Raw genomic sequence first — 19,022 nt, 5'->3', positions numbered from 1 at the left:
CTTCATTTTCTTTCCTGACTTCCCCCCCCCCCCCCAGTATCTAGCATCCACCCATCTGTTAAAAAATAAAAAGGGCTCCCTCTGCTAGTATCTATTAAAGTACCATATGGCTGAGGTATAACCTTAGGTGGTGAACATTGCAGAGTGCATCTCTGAGTGAATAGATTTGTGCATTTAAGGTTTAATTAGGTAAGTGCTTTTTAAATAGCATCATACTTCCACCTTAAATATTTACTACTCCTCAGCAAAAGAAAAAATAAAAGACAACAAAGCTGGTCAAAAATATAGCCTGACATGTATCAATGAGTGTTCTTAGACTTCTCATAATCATTTACATTTCCTTCATCTCTGCTGTTGGGAATAATAAGGAAAGTGGTCTCCTGAGTGTTTGTTCATGATCCCTCCTACCCTCGTCTGCCCAGCTTTCCTAGTTCATTACTGCCGCTACAGATATGCTTATAGTCTGAGTTACACAGCACCATCTGTTATAGAGGAGGAAGGAGTTGTTTACTTCAAGATGTAGATGCAATATAGCTTGAGCAAGGGCAGGGGGAGCTTTGAAAGAATTGCATGCTTTTAGATCTCACTTAAAATAATGGACTTGAGTGTTATGCTGCGGAAGCCTAAGACCTCCAGAGAAGTCATAAATCAGTACAGGTGAGGCAGAAGGCAAAAGCAATCACTTCAAAGATCATAACAAGATATGGTGTATTGTCTCAGAATGGTTTAGGTTGGAAGGGACTTCTAGAGATCCCTCCTCCTCAAGTAGGGACACCTAGACCATTTGTCACAGGGTTGCATCCAGGCCACCTATGACTGATTTTCAGGGTAAGGTAGAGACAGAGACATCCTGAAATGACAGTTTATCTATCTTATCTGTTAGATAACAGTTAGATAGACTTATCTGTTAGATAGACTTAATTAAAGATAGTCTGAATTATTCTCCAGCAGTGCATCTCTCTCCCTGTTGTCACACTGTTAAGGAATATGAGTCACTTCTGTTGATCCAGAGAACAAGAATATAAATACAAATCTGGAGAATTTGTATTTACATTAATGTAGTCTCATCTACAGTTTCCCTATTTATTTTCCGGGACAATAGCAAAAGGGGAAAACCTACAATAGACAGGATATTTCAACAACCTAGACTAGACGTATGGTAGGAGTGGTCAAAGTGAAAATCAACTATATTATTCTTACCCTCAACTGAGGACCAAACTTTGGCATCACGAGCAAGTATCCAAAAGGCATATCAGGATTATCAATAGTTATTGGAGTGAAATCCTCAACATATCTGCTTTTTTTCTGCCACTAACTTTTATTCCAATGCAAGGAACAACTGCTTTAGTATCCTTTGTGTATCCCAAACTCTCTCCCTTCTAATAGGCTTTTTTTTTTTTCTTTTTAAATTCTTTTAGTACTTTTGCTAACAAGTAAGTGAAGCTATGATGTGAAGCATACTTCTATTCAGTGGTTCAACCCTGGTACAATATGTATGAATAACACTGACATATGTGTGTAAAAACAGCATCACCCAAGAGTTAAAAATAGCTAGGGTTTAGATGGATGCAAAGACATTATTTTAACATCCAATTAGTTCTGTTTTTAATTAGTTTTGTGTGTGCAGCGACACAAAAAAAAACAAGACCCAGCAAAATCTCAGATAGATTCTTAATGCATTAAATAACAATCCAGACTGCTGCACCAAAATATCCATTGTGTATAACACAGCAACACTGCTACACAGTGTACATAGTGTTTTTCTTCCCTGATAGGGAATTTCTCCGATTTTCTCTAATTCTGCCAAAATCACATCCTTTTTCTACCATATTTCATTACCGAATCACAGAGCTTTCAGTTGCAGTTCGCCTAGCCAAAATATCTGTAGTTTTATGCTAATCATGTTGTGTATCTGCTATGGGATTTTTTGTTTTCGTTTTTATTTTTAGCTCTATTTCTGCTTCCATGTGAATAAGAATTTAAAGGTTCCTGCCACCTTTTAAAAAGCTCTGGTTTGCTTACTCTGTAATTAAATGCCACTGCAAGGTAAAAGGCTGGTGTTTTCCTATGGCATTTGGTGGATTCTCAGGAATGGAGAAATAGTAATGAAACGTGGAATGTGCCCCAAGGGATTTGCACACCAGGCAGACTAAAACTATGTACCCTCATGCTTGAGCATCCATTTCCCTGCAGTTGTCTCTTGCAACCAGGCACATTATTTTTTTCCAATTCAGCATCTTTGGATTGTTGCTCTAAGCTGCAAGTCACATGTCAGTAATTCTGTGCATTTCCAAAGGAAAGTAAGATTGACACATCGGTGCAGACTGACGATTCTCTAAGTATGCTATTCATTCTCTACATCAGCACATGATATCTTATCTGGTCAATGCTTTATGCCTCATTTCTGTGTTATCCAGAGCACTTCCAAAAAGTATGTCCATGAAGCTAATTCTCTTCCCTCCTTCCCTCCATCCATGCAACAAGAGTTAACAAAAGTGAGTCTAGGTGTCTTTTCAGGGAAGGATAGGCAGTGATTGCAAACCAAAATATTTGGTCTGCTGCAAGGCAAAGTGAGACTCCAGGCACTTGTCAATGAAGGGGGATGAAGATGGGCACCCTCTGGCTCGAATGTTTGACTGCTGAATAATAATAATAATTATTATTAAATAGTAATAGTAGTAAAGTTCATATTGTTTTGGGCCGCTCTGAACACCTTCATATTGCCTCTATTACCATAGAGGTTCAAGGATGCAGGTGGGAACATAGTCCTGCAAATCTCTGCTAGCAAGTTTTGCCTGAAAAACATCTGCAAAAGAGTGAAAAGCATCATTCACCCATTCATTCTGCATGGCAACAGGAGGAAACACCCTGCCCTGAAACAGCAGCATTGATTTCTGTGCTATGTTCTCTTTTTCTTCCTCCTTGTGTAAAACAGGATTTCTCACTCTTAAGGTAATGACATCTCCACATCCCAAGTCCTCCAATTTGCTTTCTAAACATGAAAAAGCTTAATACAAAAGAAAGGCTGTGTCTTGCAGCTGAGCAAAGTAAATGCAGCTTAAACTGCAAACAGAGCTCATTGATGGAGAACGACCTATGCTATTTTCTTGGCTATTCAATGCCATCTGTTTAATGTCACTTAGATTTAGATCATGCATTGCTGGCAATTTTAACCTTTTTTCAAGGCAGCTAAATGGAGTCATAATCCTTCTGCCACTGATAACCCCATTTCAAGACTCAATCTTGCATGTTTCATTGTTCTGAGGAAGATATTTCTAGAGAAGTGTGTTCAGCTTGGCATTGGACAGCTGCAATTGCACATCCCAAATAGGAAGGATTTTCTTTGGGAAGACTTATGGCAATTCTTTTAAAAGAAAGATAATATGGGGAGAAAATGAGTAAGCACTTTATGGAGAAAGCATCTCTTTTGGGACTATGGCCTCAACACACTCACTCTAGAGAAGTAAGGCATTATTTGGACAGCTTGATTGTTTTTCTATCCAGCCTTTCACTGGCATAGGCTTGAAGGAGTTCTTCCTTTATACTCACCTTGGTCACAGAATTAATGTCTAACTTGTTTCTGTCTGTCAGTTTGGGACAAATATTCATATTTCCTACCTTTTCCAGTCTGAAAACACACAGTGATCCATGGCTCACTTGGAGGACCCTGAGCTAGAGCACACATATGAGATCAATAGTTAACAAGAGTTAACTAATTAGTTAGACAAGTGTTTAACTAATCAATAGTTAGAACAGTCTGACCAGCATGAATAATCAGTGGCCTAAAGGATGCAGTATAGACAAACGATTGGAAGAAGTGAAGTTTTAAGGACCAAAATAATTGACTAGAGAAAAAGCTGATGAAGTGTCAGCAAGTCTTTGGTGAATTACACTAGCTCATAAATTTGTGCTTCAGGTAGCTCCTGGGGGCTCCTATTAGAGCTTACTGGAAGAACTTGTCAGAATCCAATTTTTACACTTCACACAACCTCAAAACAAGGTATTCAGTGCTTATGTCAACTTCATGAATCAAATAATAAGAACTTACTGGAGGTTGAAAAGCAACTATGTCTAGGATTAAACGTTGTCGTGCTAAAAAACTATGTAATGACCTTTCAATCATACACAGCTCTGATATGCGCAGTGTGTCATGACTGGAGAAGAAATGAGGTCAGTTCATTCATAAGTAGAAGTTTTCTCTCTTCTTTTTTTTTTTTAATCTGATAAGACAGTACTGCTGAGATTTGATATATCTCTTGCTATTTAATCAGAGCAAAGCTTTTGATGTCATTATCTGATGTTGCACATATTTGACATCAGATAATTCAAAACCCTTGAAGTCAATACTAAATCATGAATTTTGAAGACTTGGTGACGTATGATTACCATATAATATTGCATAGCAAAACTTGTTTTTAATGGGATGGGGTGAATTACCACTTTCCCTTTTCCTACTTCCCTTCTCATCCGTTGTGACACATCCCAAGCCATGGACATTTCATTTGTTTGTGAAACAGAGCTTGTCACAATTTCTGGAGTCAAGATAGCATTATTTGGTGTGTGAAATACAACATTATCTATTAGATTTTCTGCCATAATCCTCAGTTCCAACTTTAAAGCGCAGACTGACACCACTACACAGTTTTGTTACACTCTAGATTGTCTTATCAGTTCTGTCATTCTTACTTTAACATGTACTGCAACACTGGTAGGGAATATAGTTTGGTAAGAGAAATCTTTACAGCTCAGATTTAGCAGTGCATGTAAGTAAATTCTCATTAGCTACATACTAACTCTCTAGCCTGAAGCTGAAAACATGGTGATAATGTCTTTTTACATAGTGAATCCCCAGAAACTGGTTTGTAGTACAGGCAACAGCTCTCTTGGACTCATCAAAATATGCCTGTAACATAGGAACATAGGGCTTGGGCTTTCTTTCTTTCTTTCTTTCTTTCTTTCTTTCTTTCTTTCTTTCTTTCTTTCTTTCTTTCTTTCTTTCTTTCTTTCTTTCTTTCTTTCTTTCTTTCTGTGAGCAAAATCTCATCATCTTAGAATATTTTTGGACAAAGGCTTACATAACAGCTTAAGTATAGGAGATTCACAATGTCAGTAATACAATTTTCAGACTAATCTGGTGTCTGATTAGATTCATCTTCAAAGAGATGGTATGTGCCAGTGTTTCGGTATGTTGTTTCTTTCTTTTTTACAAATTCTTTATTCTTTCCTGGAGACTCGTCATTCAGCAATTAAGCCTATAGTAATAACTTTCCAGTGAAGTCAGGGTTTACATCCTCAAGTCCGTTCCTCTTCACTCTTTTTCTTGCATGTCTCTTCTTGGAAACAGTTAAGGGGTACACTCATAAACCAGATCAAACACTAATGACCTACATAATTGATGAGTATGTGTTTGAATATAAAATTTAAACCATAAAATTCTGTATGTAGCTAACAATCTTAGAGAAATTTGTTATCCTATCTTGCTTTAAAAGAGTCAATTCCAAGTGTAGATATGACAGTGTTTAAATTAATATTTCATTACAGAAAAAAAAAAGAAAACATGAGAAATGGAACTCATCTGACCTATTTTAGACAGCTACTTTAGTATGAAAAAAAATCAGGTTAAATTTGATGAGGAAGGTGATACAAACTGCTCATTGAAACGTGGGCATGCAATGTGTGAAATCACCCAGGTTTCTAGCAGTAAAGTTCCTCAAAAATCTGCCCCAAAAGATTTTTTTTTTTTGAGATATAGATTGTAATTTTATTCTAAATGTGTTTAGGAAGTAAAATAAGACAATGTAGTCCATCACTTAAACTCAGAACTACTTCAGCGTTCAGTAAATTTCTTAAAAAAAAAACACACTTTTTTTTCCTATTTATTTCTATTTCTATATCTGTTTTTCTATTTTTTTTTCTTTTAACAAAGTATTAACAGTGAATGGGAAAGTGAGGATGGCTTGAAAGTGTTTGAAAGAGTTATGTGATTACTGGTGTTCATCTGCTTTCAAGAGCATTTCCACTAGTCTTAGTAACTGTAGTAAATCCTTTTATAATAATAATAGATTTTGTACTACTAAATTTATACAACCATATGTAGATGTCTAGAGTGTGCATCCTGCATCAAAGTTATCCTGAATATCCCTTTGTAGTTAATGCAGAGCTCATCAATACAGTCAGTGAAATTTAGGTCATTCTAAAGCTAATATCTTTATTCTGATCATTCCCACCCTTTAAACCTATTGAATGTATTGGTTAGATCTGTAATTGCAGTGATTGGAGCCTGGACAGATACTCAGATGGAGATATTTACACCCTAAATTGGATGAGATGAATGTCATCTCCAGAAGGGAGCTCCTTCTCACTAAATAAGTTGATGTTTCTATTATTTGTGTGAAATATTTATACAAATACAAGGCAGGAACTGTTTCTGTGCTTTATATGTACAGCACACACATGATGGATATCTGATTACAGGAGATCATCTAAATAGTACTGCATTACGAACAATGTTAATAATTGACCTTAATAACATTATGTTCATGGTTTCAGATTTTATTTGCTTTAGGGTGAGTCTAAAATCTGTTCTGTTTTAACATCTTGCTGCTTTACAGCTTACAGTTAAGCATATTTAAAATAATATATATATATTTGTAAGATTTTCAACAGAACAAAAATTGAGCTGTGATCAATTATTTGATTTGATAATAATTTCTCCCATCCTCTTCCTTTCCCTTAATTACAACAGATTTCCTACCATAACATAAAGGTAAATGATATTAGTAAAGAAGTAAGAAGAAACAAAGTAAAAATAATGTAATAGAAGTAAGAAGTAAAATAATGCAAACATTACAAAAACCTACTTATGTTTTTCATGTTGATCCTTAGTAGGCAAATAGGTTGATCTGATTGACAAGGCACGGAGGGAAAACAAAACAAAACAAAACTACAGAAAAAAAAAAGAGAAACAGAACAAAACAATTTTTCTAGCCTTAGAAGGCTATTGTGCTAATGTGCATCTTAGAAGTCATCATAGCAGGCTTTTCTTATAATAATTGGAGAGAAACGTATACTTTTATTAAAAACTAACCTCTTAATTTCCATTAACTGACTACATTATGCAGTGTAAATATTTTATATTGTAGAGATGTAACCTAAATATTTCCTATTAAGTAAGTTAAATTGCATACTAGCTTCACTGTTTGGAAAAATAATATAGAATAGATCAATACTTCTTAGATACTGTGAACTGAATCAATACCACACTATAGCTACTATGCTTAGAGCTGCCAACATTGAAGAAGATACAAAATTCACTTGTTTTCTTCTTGTATTAGGCTGTGCTCAACGTTTTCTTTTAAATTCGTTTTGCCTCTACACTCAGCCTCCCTACTTCTACTGCAATTACTTTAAACTAGAATCAGCAAAATAACACTTTTCTGAGATTGTGTCTACTTCACTGTTGATTATGTGTTTTGGGGCCATCTTGACTAGCCATCCTTCCATCAGCAAGAACTTTGTATCAGCAAATCTTGGGGAATCCCATGAATACTTATCAGTTATTTTTGCTTTTGCAGAGCCACTGATCACCCCAGGAAGTGGAAGGCATTCTCAAGGCATTTCACATCTATGTCCTACATCAGCGTCTGCTTTACTGATTATGTTGTATTAGAATTGCTATAACCAATAAACACTGTAATTGTATGAAAGAAAAGCTAAGTTTTATACCATGTATTAGTATAATTATGAATGTTTCCTTCGTTAAAAACACACCCTCTATTTGACCTTGCATTATGTATTTCAGTTGTACTTTTGTTTGTCTAAGGATTTTTTTACCTTTCAAACTTGATATTTAGGGTTCTATAAGATAAGCAGATGTTAATTTATCTTTATTGTTTGTGTTTTTAACATTTCTTCTTTTGTGCATTTTAAACAACATAAATCAAACTGTTCTGTTTAATTCACTTCAGCTCTTTTTCTGGTAAGTTTTAAACATCATCTAGCTCATATTGTCGTACTGTGCACTGCCGCTTTAAAATTAGCACTGCCATATCAGAATTAAGCCATTTCATAATTACATATGCCATCTGCAAACAGATAAATTAGGTGCTTAGCTGATCGTGGGATCATGTTCAGAATAACACATTTATTTATGAGAAACAGAGAAAAAGCTGGACAAATGAGCATTAAAACATTTTTTTTTCTCAAGAAAAGTAAAAGATCTTTAATCTGGTTGAAAAAATAAGGCAAAGCATGTCATAAAAAAATCTTTTTTTTTTTTTTTATTCCTTTTCAATGGATTCCACACTGGGAATTTTATTCCATTTTCCCTGACAATATTTTCTGATGAAAACATGATTGAAAATGCTGTTTAAATACATTTAAATATGTCATGTACTATAAATTCAGTTTTCCTTCAGTAAATAAAACATTTCAAAAATGATTTTAATTAAAATGTCATAGGAAGTATTGAAGAGAATATTTCACAAAGTGCTATGTTGTCGATAGAAAGTTACATTTTTTTGCCCAAATATGTCCCACTAGAAGAAAAAAAATCAAAAACAAAACAGCAAGTTCTATATGAAGCAATGTTGGTTATCATTAAAATATTAAACAGATTTTCATTTGCTGCACTGGTTTCAATTACATTCTTTGTGTTCAAAAATCAGTCTTTTCTCAGTAAAGTTTGAGCACAGGAAATACCTAGAGAAATCATTCAGGTGTTTTTGACCCCATTTAGGGTCAAAACTATAAAGCTTCATAAACTATTTCAGTAATTTGGGAGTGAAGAAACAAAAGTCACATCTTCTGTTGGTTTATTCTAAATGTGGTAGGTAAAGTCTACTCATCATTATATACAATAGTTGCTTTTAAAGAAAGTTATTTAATGGAAGGATAGTCTTTCTCCAAGTAAATTTAATGCTGGCATGCAGTTACTGACAATGATACCAACGATGCTTTACCTTGCTATAGAGGACTTACTGCTGGTGCTGAAACAGAGCACTGCAGCAGCTGAACTGCAAGCTGCCTCTAACAGTAAATTTGAAAATGTGAACAAGGAACTCAGAACAAATAAACTTTGCCCATTCACTAATCCCATTCATTAGGAGCTCAGTTGATTACCTCATTGGTAGTAATGCAAAAGGACACTGAGGGAGTTCTGAGTGAACTGATATAGACCTGATTATAATAGCAAACACTGTTAAAAAAAAAAAAAAAAAAGAAAAAGAAAAACGAAAAAGAAAAACGAAAATCCATTAAGTTGCTCTAAAACAGTATGCTCATTTTGAATATATGTTTTCTGTTGCTTCACTCACTTCTGCCTTCTTCCTCATAGCAAATGAATCCAACAATGCCATTAAATACTTGTTTATGCTACTGATGCTTCTGTCCATTTGTATGAAAATGATTAGCGTGCATGCTGGCATAGCTTTTTTCTTCTTTACAGTGTTCCAGATAGAGTCACTGGGTCCAAGACCTTCCAACAAGAGGCAACTCAGTTTGGAAAGATCCCTCAAGCCAGCGTAGTGGAGGGGATACAAGAACATGATGTGACAGGAGAAAATCCTAATGAAACCATTTTTCATGGATATTCCTGAGTAGACAGTGCACCCTGGCAACAGTGGAAAGAAATTTAAAAAGAGATCCTGACAAAATAAATTAAAAAGAGGCCCAATGGAAATGTAGTGAGCTAAGTACCCAACTCAATTATTAAACTGTCAGACCATCTTACTTGAGAAAGGAATAGGAAGCATTTTTTTTCAAATGCCTTGAGGACAAGTATGAACATCAAGAAAGCAGCTATGTAGAGTGCAGTTAGCATCACTTAGGCAAGTCATTCTGAAGACAGTTGACTCTCTCAGATCTAAGGTTTTGCAAAAAGGCCTCTTCCTCAAACCAAGGTCTTCAGTGTGGGTGTCACAAGTGATACCGTTGTACCTGCCATCTAGGTGCCAAGAATCTTTTTGACCTTTTTTCTCCTTTTGCATCATATGTAGGATCTTAAGCTTTGCATATGGGCTATATAAATCTATTATGCTGGGGAGATGACTGTTAAAGCCAACCAGAAGGAAGTCCTGAGAAGCAGCATAAATCATCATCATTGTAGTGTAGGAATTAAAAACAGTGGTACTGATTCATCTCAAGGATCCATCTCTTATGGTGTTTGGCCCCCTACACTGGCTATAAATGGACAGAAGAAAACACCTATGAACCTTCCTCCCTAATATTTCTTAAGATTTCAACTATTTCTCTTGATTCTGATGTGGCCTGTCTATCTATCTCTACTAAATGGATTTATCATCCAAATCTTGGCCAGAATTCCAGGAAGCCATGAGAATTTTCTACATCAACAAAGTTCTTTATAAAAGAGTTTTAACAGAGGTCTACCACCTACAGAGCAAGAAAATGTATATTTGAACATGTCTTCTACTGCTTCTGTTTGATGTCTTATTTTCCCCCCTTTTATGGAAAAGATTTCCACACTCTATCCCAAATATACCCTTTCAATTCAATCAGGATTTTGCAGATCGCTATCGTATATCTCCTAAACTGTCTCTTTTTGAGTCTGAACAGTCTCAGCAATCCCCCAAAATTCCAAGATTTGGTAAATTTTTATAGTGTGGGTGCTGAACACCAAGTTGTCTTGGTGGAGAATGAAACTATTCCAACCTCTTCTGCTCAAGATTTTCATGGCATGCTTAAATATCCATTAGGTTGTAAATAAGAGAAGAATAGTGAGGAAAAAAAAGGAAAGGGAAGGGAAGGGAAGGGAAGGGAAGATAACTTTCCCTGCATTACTTTTTCTGACATAGAGGGATGCTAAACAATACCATTAGACTCTATATGCTTACATTTTAGGCAGTTATAGCTAGATGAAAGACCGCAGTCTATATTTTAAGTTGTTTTATACTAGCAAGGCATCTATTATCCTCTATGCATAATGGTTTTGCTCCAAAGCCAACTGAAGTTATTGAAAATATCAGATGCTCTGTTTTGCTGTTCATCAATTCAAATAATTTCTTAAGCAGCATTGGAAAAAAAAACAGAATGGAAATGGCAGTGATTGGCATATTTCTCCACTTTAGCACTTCATGCTTCTAAAAACATATGGAGCGAAAGTGAAGAACGATGGGGCAGGTCAACAGATCCCTCTCTAACTACTTATTAATCTACAGCTCTGTCTATCTAAGAGGCCTCGAGACACTGAAAATGGCTGCAATTCATCCATTTAGTGTAAGTGCATTAACCCACATAATTAGGTGCAGCCTCTTCCAAAGCAGCAGCCCAGAGCATATTAATGATCACTCACATGGATTCTGAACTATGTTTCTCGTGTGTTCATTCATTACAGGCTTCCCAACTGTGGAACTGCAATGAACCTAATTAGACCACTAAGAAATATGGTTGTAATTGGTCCAGGACAGCTTAGTTAAATATAATAGGGCAGTTTAATTGGAAGCTTCTTTTTATTAATGATTTAAGAATTTATCATTTGCGTTGGACAGTGGACCAACTCAGCTTTACCTTGCCATGGAAAGCAGATAAATAAAATATATGATGATGAGTGGTAATTTACTTAATGATTATGTGCAGCAGTGGCAGAAAATAATAAGCTTTACAGTAAAAGTCATGGATTCTTCATCCTTGGATGCTGCTAGAAACTGGAAGGACTGATGTTAAATTTATTAGATTACATTTAGGAGAGGGGCTATGTCTTTGCTTTTGTAACCTGTATTCCAGTGAATTAAAGGTATAGCTAGTGATGAAAATCCCTATTTATTTTAGCTAGCGACTATGAAGACATGTATAAAAGCAAATAGGTAACAAGGATATATCAGAGATTTTTATATGTGTGTGTGAGAGACTTCTGTAAAAGTAAATGAATCCTCAAAGCACCCTTTTCTCTGGCCCATGAAGTGGAATTGGCTAAGTGGTAATGCGAATGGATTCAGTCCCAGCTATTTCAGGAAGTATGTTTATAATAGACTAAAATTAAGTCCATTGATGGCTAGTTATTACAGTACAGTAAGGGCCAGGGGAAAAATATATTAATGATGTGTGTTGGGGTTCCACACATCATGAACGCATTGGTCTTATCTCCAGACTTCTCAAAATGCACAATTTAAAGCACAGAAATATATATATATATATATTTCTTAAAAATGAGGGGACTATGGCTTCTTAGAAAATTTCTTCAGTCTAAAGCTAAGACAAGGGAGAGAAAGTGAGAGGGGAAAAAGGAGGAAAGAATTTTATACACTTGTTATTGTTAATGCTCATGGCTATAAAAAGGTGTCCACGGCTATAAAAATGAGCAGGGTAAATTGGTAGCTATTACAAAGTCTAAACAGTAGATACTTGGGTTTACAGGAGCCCAGTGAACTTCAAAACTGTATAGATTAGGGCAGATTAAATTGAGATTGATATATTCACATCTATGTACATATCTAGGCAGACCTAACTGCTTCTATAAATGCTTAAATCCCATCTTGCAACTCCCTGCTCCTGATTCCACAGTCAACTATACTGGCATGATGCTGCACTTTCTCCAATATCATCCCTGATGATCAGGAGCCTTAATATATTACAGTTTTAAGGAGTGGTTTCAATCAAGTTATTTAATGACTGAGTGACAGTCCCATCTGTTTCAGAAGTGATTTGCCAACACATGGAGGAAGAAAGAAGAAGACACTGAGAAAAAAAAAAAAAATAGGTAAGACAGATGTTCTCAGAGATATCATCCATCCTCACATTCTTCTAAAAAATTAAGCTTCCAAGGGAAATGTGAAATCAGAGGGACTGTTAGACTCTATATTTGATGATCTGAAGTTTCACATCCCAGTACTGCCACTGTCTTCTGTCTAGATGTACCCTTTCTCGTTATACTCCAGTGTATCAGGCTTCTAGATAACATGACTATTATGTGGCAATGAGGGGCTTTTCAGATAGGTTATGATTGATATCAGAATGACTGATATGATTAAGACTCTGATTATTTGTATGGTGATGCACAATGCAGACAAAATACCTGAGTCACCTTTTCTCTTTCCTTGCTGCTTGAAAATATCTAATGCTGGCCAGCTGGCTATTCAAAACACTAGGATTTATGCTTAGAGAAAGTCATTCCCATTTTTTTTTTCTGTGACAGTGAAATTACTAAAGCGTACATTGGAGGGTCCTGCTTGTTCTCTCCTACAGACGAAAGCAACTGCTTTCAAGAGTGGACTGTCTCCAACCTTGATTTAAGAGATATCTTGGAGAACCAGATAGCACACTGGAAAGCAGGAGAAAGGCCTTGAAGTTTTGTTAGAGGAGCCAAGGGAGAGGAAAGAGAAGTGGTCCTTGCTTGTTGCTCCAGCAATAAGTAACCCGTCTCTGTGTGCCTGAGGTTGTGTGCACCCTGAAGGAGGATGAAGCTTATGGAAGAAGAAGCTGGAGCACATGGTGCCATCTGCCTTGTCGAGCTGACAGTCTGAAGAGAGTGCACGGATGTGAGCTCATACATGATAAATCTCTAATGGACAATTTGCTGACAGAATAGATAAAGAAACAAACAAAAAAAGGGCATCATCATGTATGTTGATGTACTAGGCAGCTTTTAGAATGCTTGACAGAAAGGAAGCCACAAAATACAGAAGCATGCAACAGAGATGAGCACTTCTGAGCAACATGTAGGAAATTCATCGTATCTGGGATTGTTGCATCTCCTTTTCTTTTCCCATTTTATGTCTCCATTGAGTTGTTTGTGGCATGATCAGCAGCGACTTTAGGTGCTGGAAAGTCTGTGCTGTGATCCTGTAGTCCTGCACATTAAGAGCACAGACTCAGAAATGCTTCAATCTACCACAGGTTTTTAGAGCTTGCTCACCTCACAAGTAAGTTGAATAAGTTGCTGAGCCTGGATTTGCCTCATCTAATTTAAAGCATCTAAATAAGGAGCATAGCCACTTCCAGCTCCCTTTATAGTCAGTAGAAAGAGGTCTTGGGATAGGATAAACTACTGCCTGGGGGTGCTTATGTTTCCCAAGGTTTGCAATGATCAAAATTTAGAGTCTCGGGAGTTGAGTCTAGGCTATGTTTCCCTTCCTCCAAAGAAGGTTCCTAACAAAAACATTCTCTCTGGAGGGCTATAATGTTTCATCAGTGCTGTTTCTTCCCACTTCTCCAAATCACATATTGATCCTTCTAAAGCTTTTAAGCATTACTAACCTTCTGAGCCTGCATTTTTGTTTGGCATAAGACTATATGAAATATACAACATAACTATCTGGCAGAACAGAAGAGGGCAATCTGTGAAAGTACTTCCAGGTTCTTGCAATATTTTGTGCCCAAAGCAGAGAAGGTCAGCACAGTGCAAAGACTTCAGAAAAGTATTTTTCCCATTTTTAAGGAGATTAGACACTTCCTAAGTCACTTTGCACATTATTGATAATTGTACTACTTTGTTATGAAGATATTTGCAGTAGACAGTCTCAGACAAATCACTTCTATTGGGTATCATCACAAAATTAGTAATGCATGGCATGACAAGAATTACAGGGAATGGAGGAGGAGTGATAGACTGTCTATGTAGATGAACTTTCATGCATGAAGAGTATTCAGAGGTTATGAACATCTAGTAAAGACAGACAATTTTGTTTTTTTCCCATGTGTATAATCAGATAGAGTGGAGCTCTGGGTAGAAGTGGTTGTTAATTCTTCTGTTAATGTCACTGGATCTTCCAAAGTCAAGTGGATTTTGGAGATGGGAGCAGGGCCAAGTTTGGCCTTGTATGAATTGAAGTAGGTTCTTGATCCTTGCTTCTATCAAAAAGTGAACACAAATATCACCAATTAATCACTGCTTTAAAGTGCGTGAGATGTACTCTGTTCTTCTGCCAATGAAAAAACAGTCTTCCAAGATCAATTTTACCTATGCAGTATCAAGAACTAAAAGTTTTCCTCAAGCTTTCTCTTCTAATACAAAACACTGCAGAACAACTGCATTGAAAGGAAGGTTCACTTATAATTTGGCAGGTTCCTGTTCTAGATCTATGGAGATCTTTAAAACCCGCTTGGATGCAGCCCTGTGCCACATGCCTCCCTGCGTGAGCAGGGAGGTTGGACTCGATGACCTCTGAGGTCCCTTCCAACCTTGGGCATTATATGGTTCTATGATTCTAAAGTTTACAAGACTATACTCATGTGTTGCAAGACACTATACTCACCACAGATTTGTTACAGCAAGAATCTCTTAACCTCGAGGAGTATCCTTGAGAGGCTTCACTGCTCAAGATGAGATCCTGGCATGCAGCCCATTGTTATGCAAGGAGAGCTCAATGGACTATCCCCATGTTCATGGGATAAGATGATCGACTTATAGCCATTCTTTCATTTCAGATGAGTTTTGGCTGTTGTATCTCAATTAGTCCTTATCTCTCCATCAGAATGTAGCCATCAGGACTGTTATTGATAGCTGATGTCTGAGTGGGGGAAGAGATTAGAGAGGCAACCTTCAGGATCAGATAATGTAATTGGTTGTTAATATCTGAATAGAGCTACGTGTGAAAAGTTAGGCCGGGCTGGAGAAGGAGCACACCCATCAAACTCTCTCCATATTTGCTTGTTCATGGAAATGAAATGTAATTTTATTTCAATTTGTAATTGAATCTACAGGTGTATCATCTTGAGAGCTGTATAGCTGTGAGATGTCCCCAAAAGACAAAATACCTCTCTGGCAGCTCCTGGATCTTCATTTCCGTTTCCAGCCCTCAAAGGAACCATATGTTTGTGTATGAACATGTATGATACTACAGAGGGGATCCAGAAACAATGCCAGGCCTCCAAAAACTGCAGGTAGAACTATGTTAACGCTGACAGCAGAGAAGGGAAGAAGAGAGAAGGTAAAAGGTTCTGAAGATTGTCCGATGAGGTTTGGGGTAGGTAGACAGATTGGAAAGGTCTGAGAAGGTGGAAAAGGGTGTTCGGTGGCTTCCTTTTCTCCCTTTATCCACACTATACAAAAAAAGTGAAACTTTTTCCCTCCCTAAGTCTCTCCAGCTGCTCATTTTGGGAGTAGAGCTTTGTCATTAAACACAGCCAAGAAAGTCAATCCCGCAACTGTTTTTTGATGCCATTAATTCCTGACTTGGCTTTGAGTAAAGACTTGCTATTGATTTATGGATTATTTGATTTGGACTCAGACTGTCTCAAAGCTAATGGACTAAGAGACTGTGCTCAAACACCCAGTAAACCTCTTCATAATTAAAAAGCCAAGATATGTTAGAGAAAAAATGAGAAACACACTGTTCTTCTGTGCTGCTCCTATGTATTGTAAAGCATTGTTCTTCACAGAGAACTGAAATATTTTTAAAATTTTTGCCCCCCATGCTAAGTGATGACATTATGAGATACAGTTTGCCAAGATTCAAAGTCCTTGTAGTTAATAATAATCTTTGTCTTGGTTTTAACAGTCTTTGATTCATATTCATTTGGCCATGCTCCCTACTCTCACATCATACAAGATGGAAACCTGCACATTCCTCTCCAGAAGATTGCTTCTCTCTTTAAAACTTCTTGAGATAAGGCAGTCAATAAACTCAAGAAAGACCTGAAGCTAAGAGCAGAAAATAAAGTTGATAATCAGAATGATAAAATATCTCAGGTCATCAGTCAGAGAAAACATTTCCATTCAATTTTGAAGAGTTAATGTCTCCAACCACAAGCCAATTGTAAGTTAAATAGAGGTGGGAGACTGGAAGTGGGGCAACTATGTCTTACTTATCTCTATCATGGAAACTAATCAATACTTTTAAAAAGGGAACTATCCTATACAAGTCATTTGTCTTAAGGAATTATTGCAGATGAGTTAAAAACTAGGAGAGAGTCATGAGGAGAAATAGAGACTGTTTAGTTTCGTATGTTGCAAAAGTCTCAGTAAGGTTAGTCAAAGTCATCTAGTGCTTCTTCATTGACCATACCAAATGAAAAGCTATTGCTTATGTATAATAATGACCCTCTAAGCACCATTACTGGTTTAATTTCACTGTTTTTGCATCATGCATAACCAATATTGTGCCACAGTAGTTTTGTACAATTAAATTGTAAATAACATTTATCTTTTAGTCATTTTTCCTCTTTACTTTTCATGGGCATTTCTAAAATCCTTAAGATGAGATCTACCAGAAAACTAAGCACAACAGTTATAGTTCCTGTCATTTTTGCTGCTAAAAAACCTTGACAACTGAGCTTCAAGGGGGAAAATCAGAAAAGAAAAATGCTATGTGTCTCAGGTATTAGAGGCAGAACTCTAGAGGATAAATTGACCCCAGAAGGGCACAAATCAGAAATCTCGGTAGGGAGAGATGTGAGAGAAGTGAAATGGGACAGGAATGCTTGTACACTTCATGAAAAAGCTGTGATCTATCCTGCTATGAAAATATTATATCTCTTTTCCTCATTTTGTCCAATTAAATCTGTTGGTTTGAGTACACAGTGTGGATTGCAGGATCCAAAAGAACATCCCAGCTCTACAAGTGAGTACACGCAGCCTCTGGTGATAGGGACACTGTAACACAGAGACTGGACGTGTTTTCTTTCCTCACCAGGGACTACCCAAGGGCCTGACCAGAGTGGTGTCTCCTCTCAGATGTCTGTGTCCTGATATGCATTAACTGATAGTCTGCTTTCATCACACTAAAGACTGCACATGTTTATTTCCTTCTTAACTTAGGGTTCAATTGCTCAACTTTTCTTAACAGCAAAACAACAAAAATAAACAAACAAAATGAATCTTGATTTTACATTCTTCATAAGTGACCAGTTCAAATAGGGAAATTATTTCAGAAGTTAATTATCTTCACTTCCTGGCCTGCATCAGGAGGAGTGTTGCCAGCACGTCAAGGGAGGGGATTCTGCCCCTCTTCTCAGCTCTGGTGAGGCTGCACCTGGAGTACTGTGTGCAGTTCTGGGCTCCCCAGTATGAGAGGGACGTGGAGCTTTTCGAGAGGATCCAGCGGAGAGCAACTAAGATGATTAAGGGAATGGAACATCCCTCGTATGAGGAGAGACTGAGTGAGTTGGGCCTGTTCAGCTTGGAGAAGAGAAGACTGAGAGGGGATCTGATTAACATGTATAAATACCTGAAGAGGGAATGTAGGGAGGAAGGGGACAAGCTCTTCTCAGTGGTGGCCAGTGATAGGACAAGGGGCAATGGGTGTTAGTCAAAACACAGGAAGTTCCATCTGCACATGAGAAGGAACTTCTTCACTGTTAGGGTGACAGAGCAGTGGAACAGGCTGCCCAGGGAGGCTGTGGAGTCTCCTTCTCTGGAGGTCTTCAAAACCCGCCTGGATGCCACCCTGTGCCACAGGCTCTAGGTGTGCCTGCTTGAGCAGGAAAGTTGGACTAGATGATCTCTAGAGGTCTCTTCCAACCTCAACCATTCTGTGATTCTGTGATTCTGTGATTCTGTGATTCACTTAAATGAACAAATAAACAAACTAACTTTATTCTCTGCCAGTATTTGGCTTGCTTTAAATTGACAGTATTCTACCCAATGTGATGATCATTTTATTGTTGGAGTTCCTGAGGAGGAAATTGTCCTCTGAAGAGGTGTTTTCTCTAGGAACTACATAATGTGTGGTTGACCACAGGTCTCCTGATAATATTTATCCTTAAAAGTAGTCAGAAATTTTCTTTAGAAGTTAGTATGTTTTTAGAAAGGGAATATTAAAATATTTTGAGGAAGTTCTGTATGAAGCTAAAGACAAGAGCATAAGAAAAAAACACATTGGGACATAAAGACATATATCTAGTATCCTGTCTTCATTAGTGACCACCAATACCTATCCGTGGCAGGTTATAAGACAGGCTATGGAGTATTATCCAAGCCTCTAGTGACTTTTGAGTTGAATGGGCTGTATTAGTGTAGGGATGGGCTTGTAAAAATGGACATTTCTTTCATTATTTTTCCCATGGCTATCTCCTTAAAAAAGATATCCTAATGATTTTCCTGACTATCCTTATTTATACATGTTTAAATA

At 37.0% G+C, this 19,022-nt stretch overlaps 1 protein-coding gene across 2 annotated transcripts in view; it reads left to right on the top strand.

The window, feature by feature from the left end:
- The window catches only part of TSNARE1 (t-SNARE domain containing 1), a 362,567-nt gene extending 354,465 nt beyond the window's left edge, over positions 1-8,102 (top strand). For both annotated transcript variants that reach the window (XM_026047164.1, XM_026047163.1), the window contains exon 12: positions 7,575-8,102. The gene's annotated coding sequence lies outside the window, so the exon portion shown is untranslated. The remainder of the gene's footprint in view (positions 1-7,574) is intronic.
- The last annotated feature ends 10,920 nt before the right edge of the window (positions 8,103-19,022 follow it).

Source organism: Nothoprocta perdicaria, unplaced genomic scaffold (genome assembly GCF_003342845.1).
Source record: "Nothoprocta perdicaria isolate Ctin4 unplaced genomic scaffold, notPer1 scaffold_48, whole genome shotgun sequence".
Taxonomy (NCBI): Eukaryota; Metazoa; Chordata; class Aves; order Tinamiformes; family Tinamidae; genus Nothoprocta; species Nothoprocta perdicaria.
Note: the sequence above shows the minus strand (reverse complement) of the source record. Positions and strands in the feature narration are given on the sequence as shown.